Here is a 6,322-nt window from a genome sequence, read left to right as displayed (position 1 = left end):
GCACAAATTGCTAGTGAAGAGGCAGCCTTCATGCGTATCGCTAATGCAAATTAAAGAGCAATGATGAAAATGATGATGATGGCTATCTGACTCACAATGATGGAAGATCCATTGAAAGATTCTTTTTAAAGAAGCTATAAAAAAAACTAAAGATTCTCGCAGTCAGCGGGGTAAGACATGTATAGACCGTATGTGATTGGCGTAAAGGCCACATGACTCAAGAAAAGCAAACGCAAAGCGCCAATTTTTCAGCCTTGTCTTGCGGTGACGAGTTACAGCTGGGGATATTAGATTGTCCCGGCATACACTTCAAGCGTGACACAACAGTTGGAGAATCGGACATAATATTTATGCCCGCTGCATACCCTTGATAATTTGCGGCGTAATACTGTTGTTTTACAGCATAGAAGACTTTATGTTCGCGAACAATCGGACAGAATAGTGTAGTAGTGTGGAAAAAATAAAAACGGCTTTGGTCAAAGTGCATAGGCTCGTTACCTGTGCATTTCGAAGTGGTTGTAGGCCACGCAGGAATGGTACTTCTGTCAGGATATAATGAGCGCCGGACATTTTAATTTGTCCGTCGCATTAATTATAATAATGATAATGATAAAGACAATGACAATGACAATGACAGTGACAGTGACAGTGACGTTTCGAAAACCTGAGCGGAAGTCATCTTCGGAGTCAAGTGAATAGTGTTTGTCAGTCGATGATGTTTTAAGTCTGGTCCGTTGAACGTGAATGGTCAGTTTAGCCATGACGGTATTGGCTGAAAGACTCGAGTAAAGTTTGTCATCAGTCATTGGTCGGTTTCGATCCGTCTATTGTTGGTCAAATTGGTCGGTTTTTGGTCCGTCTGTTGTTAGTCAAATTAAGTCGGTCTGTTAGAAGTCCGTTTGTCGGTTTCATTTCCGTCGTGGATAAGTCGTTTGTAAGGCGCCGGTAGTTGTTGGCATCTGTTAAAGTGCCACTGAAACGAAATTTTCGTATGTGAGATTTTTGCTTAGTAATAAAGTTTCAACCTTACTTGGAAACACTGCAGACTTTTTTTTCGCGTACGGTAAGCGAAAACTGCTTTTTTAGCCGTTCGAAGTTGGCTGGTTAAGCCCAAAATTGGCGGCCATCTTGGCACGGCCAAAACAGCCTAGTGACGTCACTGGTTGTATTACTCTCATGCCGCACTGAAAATTTAGAGTGATAATGGGAGAAGAGAATACTGTTCGAAGCCCCCCCAAAAAACATCTTAAGGACATCTTGGAGCTGTAAAGCAGATAATAACAGTAGCCTTAGACATAAAGAGGTAGAGAGTCGATCCTGGGGCTTTTCAGTCTATTTAATTGGATATTTGCAGGATATTTTATGCAAGCAAGCAAACGAGTGGGAGTTCTTAGATCGCAAAATGATCGGGACTCTTGGTGAAATGGCCAGCACTCAATTAAACAATATCTACACTCATAAAGTAAAAAAAGACATGAAAACAAGAGAAAGCGGCTTTTGAAAATGTTATCCGGAGTGCTGCTGCACGAATCGCAGCAACAACGTTAACGCTTCGAGTTTTCGAGTCGCTTCGCTCCGAGGACACCGGACGCTTTGTGAGTTTCACCGTGGACGAGATTGTGCCACAGTGACCTTTAGTCCAGTTGTATCTGCTACATCCTACAAGTTATCACAACAGCAACAATTTAAGAAACCCTCTTCTTTTATATGAGGGAGCGAATTCAAACTATAAAGGTAAACTAAGCTGCCATGACCCTACAGGTATGTTTTCAGGAAACGAGAGAAAGCGTGACAATGTCGGCGCCGAAAGGTCATATATACAAATTGGTTCAAATTCTGTTTAATGAACCTTCGAAAGGAGTGTAAACTAGTGACGTTTTAACGAATTGCTTTGAACTTGGATACTATTAAATGAAGATCATAGACATAAGTAGGTGTTAAAGAACTCACAGTAATCCATCGGCCGTGAAATATTGCAATATAGTGCAAAAGAGAAGCGAAATTCCCGCTTTGTTTACCCTGATACGTATGCGGCGATAAAGCAAACCCCGCTGCGGATCACAATTTTCAAAGATACATTTTGTCTACCACAAGAACTCTCACTTATTAGTATCATAAAAAGATGCCCTCTGTTGGCAAAGAAGTACTGGACTCAAAGCTTGTGGACCGTTAATAACTTCGTGATTGTGCGGATGGCTGATGCGCTTACGGCTGTTAATGCGGTAAAGTTGCCGAGGATATATTCGAACCTTGTCAATAGACCTTAGATAAACGTGAGAATCTAAATTTCAGAACCAGGTTGAAAACAGGCGACGAAATATCGTGTTTAGGCTTCAGGACTTGATATAAAAGTTGCCACACTCGTCTTCGAAATCTCCAATCGAGTACTCAAGATGTTCGAAAAGTATACTGAGCTGTTCTAATCTGTAACATTTATTTTGGTGAATCTACACTCTTTGGCGCCCTCCAACGTTTATGATGTGTATTTCCTGTCAAGGCTTGACAGAAATTACAAGGTAGAAAACCAGTATATTGTGGGTATCGACAATATGAAGAATAAACTTGAATAAATCAAGTGAAAACAAGAGAGAATCTATAGCCGGCTTCTTGCGTGAATACAACCAGTGACGTCACAAGGTCCTTAAACTCGGTTCCAGAGCCCGGACACAGTTTTGCTCCAAAAAGTCGATTTCAGCAGCTAAAAAAAGCACTTTCCGTTAGGATTTGACAGAAATAAAATTTGCCATTATTTTAAGCACGTTTGAAACTATAAATTGGGCTAATAAAAGAGAGTACGAAAATTTCGTTTCAGTGGCACTTTAAGAGGCGTTCAAGTTTGTTCTAGGTTAGTGTACCAGCTTTCCAGAGTCAGTCGTTGAAAATAGTTTGTACTATAGGTTAAGCACTGAGCAGAGTCCCAGTCAATGTTGTGGCTATGACGGAAATTATCTGATTTTTCGAGCAAAACGCTAATGATTTGGGCAACGACAATTGAGAGAAAACACTACAAAATAATGCTGTTTACGTGATTTCCAAAACTCGTAAATAAAGTTTCTAGTTAGTTACCTTTTTTAGAATTTTTTCTTTTAATAAGTTTTAGATTTTACTCGGATTGAGACTGTTGATAGAGTATGACTGATTGATTACGTAAGCTTTGAACAGAACTATTTTTGGAATTATAGCAGTTTCATTAGATGTGGGAATTGGGAACATTTTTGTTTTTTATGCTATTTGAGTTCGTTTGCATCCCGATTTCAACACTCTTGCATTCGGGCATTACGTAAATTTTTCGGGCAAGAAGGTCACCGCCCGCCCAGGTCCGAAGGTGCCCGTACGCCTATGAATAAAAGTCCTAAAAATATTACAATATATGTGGTAAAAGATAAAAACTGTAATAAGTAGTAGCATATTTTTACCACAATAATCTGTTTCTAATGGTGAAATATTGGATTTATGGGCCATTATCAGTAACACCCTTAGGGACCATTCATTTTTATCGCCTGAGGGGGAGAGTGGGGGCTGGCAAGATTCATTACAAACAACAAAAAAAAACGTTTTGAATCCCCTCTCAACAAAACAGAAATATTATGACCCCTACAGCACACTATGCGAAAGATACATGCCCCCACCGCCACCCTCCCCCCCCCCCCCACCCCCACTCTCCCCCTTCTTGACACTTTAGGCAGTAGTATAAAGTACCACAGTTTTACTTTTAACACAAGAAATATATTCAATAAGTTATTTTAAAATAGCTAATTTAATAAAACAAACATAAATTTCTTTCTTTTCATTGTTCATCTCTTTCATTGCATTCTTCATTATCATCCACCACTTCTTTTCTTTCTTCGTCATCATCATCTTCTTCAGAATTATCCCGGCCTTCTTCTTCACTACGTCCTTCCTCTTCATAGCAGTTTGCCTCTAATTCAAATATTCGGTGAGCTTTGCAAGTTCACACTTCCTCGCTTCTGGATACCAATTTCCCTTGTTTATGAGGCTTGCTAATCCAGCTTTGCGCCTGTCTGCTCTAAATTTGTCTAGTTCATTTAACTGAAGCATTCTTACCTTCCGTGACACATATTATGAAAGGGTTGAGCTGCACATGGAAGATCTGAAAGGTGATTGTACTTAAAACAACCAACGATAGGCAACCCTGTACAGAGTGCAAATCAAATGAATGGATAAGTCCACCAATGAATCGCATTTCAACCATTGGCAGACGAAACAAAATTACCACACTACCATTACAAAGACGTGTTTGAGTCTCCCAGTGATACGGATGTCTGCCATCGCTCTCCTGATAACTGTCCCGATCAGCCACGTCATAATATCAAAAAATGTTTTGACGATGGAACTTTAAAACTAGATGATAACGATGCAATCTCCTCTTTTTCTACAGAATTTAATGTGCAAAAAAAACTAATTAAAGACCATTTACAGCATCTGACTACATTTGAGAGGAAAACACCTGCGTACAAGGGACAGGTTGGAGAAACACAAGTAGAGACAACAGAAATGCTTCGAGGACTATGACTGGAACACTCTTTGTCGCACTGAAGTAAAGTTCGGCAAGTAAGTATTCAGGAGCTCGACAAGTATCTCAGTCATTCTAACCTTCAATTAAAGGTAAAGAGTAGGTACGACGGGTCACTGCATATGCCTTGATCAGAATGGGTGAGGTACTTAACTTGATACCCATGTCTCTCTTCAGCGGTACGAAGTACAGCAAGATGATACCACTGGCAATGATGTGGACAGCCGTTTTGACGTGACACGGAAAGTGGAAGCGAAGATGACATCGTTATTTCGCGTTTTTGTAGCTCTTATTCATCGGAAAGCGAGAGTAATTCAAAGAAAACCAACATTGACAGATCTAGAGTACCTATTGTAGTAAAGGTCTCTGGACAAACCCGATCTGGGCGCAATATTGTGAAGTCGTTCTCTCACTATCGTGACTGTTTTTTATTAGTTGATCCAAGTAAGTGGACTGTTTGGAAGTGTTCACCAGTATGCTCTATATGATTAAATGAAATATATATCCCCCCCTCCTATGCATAATTCTTTAGTGACCCCCCTATTCATTTCTTAATTTCTTATGATCCCCCTCTTTTTTTGCCAGCCCCTTCCCCACCGCCCTCGCGTTTGGAATCATTATGGCGGAATTGTGCATGGAATAGTGACCGGTGAGTTCTAAATTGCGTGTGAATGATAAAATCACCTCATCTTGTAGGTAGGTAGGCATTCTTTATTTGTCCACGATATCCTGTGGGAGGCGCAGTGGCCTCATGGTTAGTGCGCTTGTCTCCGGATCGAGTGGTCTGGCTTCGAGCCCTTGCCGGGGACATTGTGTTGTGTTCTTGGGCAAAACACTTTACTCTCACAGTGCCTCTCTCCACCCAGGTGTATAAATGGGTACCGGTGAACTTAACGCTGGGGAGTAACTCTGCGATGGACTAACATCTCATCCAGGAGGAAGTAAAAATATTCGTAGTCGCTTCATGTTACAGAAACCGGGGTGAGCTCCAGCCCGATGAACCACTTGGCTTGTATGCAGACTTTACCTTACCTGTTGTTCGAAACCTGGCATCATTTAGCATCCATATGAATAAAAAAAAAGAACACTTCAAGTTTGAAATGTCTGTGTTAACTGTGTTGTTTCGAGTTGTTCATATCTCTAAGCTTCGTCGTTGATAGTAATCACATTTAGCAGTTTTACATCTAGAGTCTCTCTTGATTAGCCTTCGCAGGTGCGGAGGTGTAAGAATAAATTCCCCTGTCTCAGACACTCTGTAGACCACTTTCCCCCCTCCCTTTTCTCGCTCAAACAATGGTCTTTATATTAAACTGGGAGTACATCTCTCTACTCCGTAAAGGCTCAAAGGGCTTTTCTGAGTGGGGAGAATCCGCTGTATGATATGAGTGCAGACGCAGGGATACGTGACGCGCGCCTGCATTTACTTCGCACAGCGGATTTATATAACGAACATCCGATCCTGGTTCGATCAAACCTCTGCGGAGGAGAGAGGGGAGGGGGCACATAGTAACATTTTCAGGGATGAATGCTGTATTAAAGTTCGCGAAAAGTTTGAGTTCTATGTCAGATATAAATGTTACTGAGATTTATTCAGAATTTATTCATTCATTCATTCATTCATTCATTCATTCATTCATTCATTCATTCATTCATTCATTCATTCATTCATTTATTTATTTTTTCAAAATTGTGCGCTAAAATTTGTCGTCAAAAGAGGATTGGAACTGAGAAGGAGAATGTAAATGGAAAGGAAATAGTGCCTTCAGTTCCGTTCCAATCGATGAATTT

The sequence above is a fragment of the Orbicella faveolata genome, unplaced genomic scaffold (genome assembly GCF_042242905.1).
Source record: "Orbicella faveolata isolate gen_17 unplaced genomic scaffold, um_ofav_v1 contig_1, whole genome shotgun sequence".
Lineage (NCBI taxonomy): Eukaryota > Metazoa > Cnidaria > Anthozoa > Scleractinia > Merulinidae > Orbicella > Orbicella faveolata.
The sequence above is the reverse complement of the archived record's forward strand: the minus strand, read 5'-3'. Positions refer to the sequence as shown.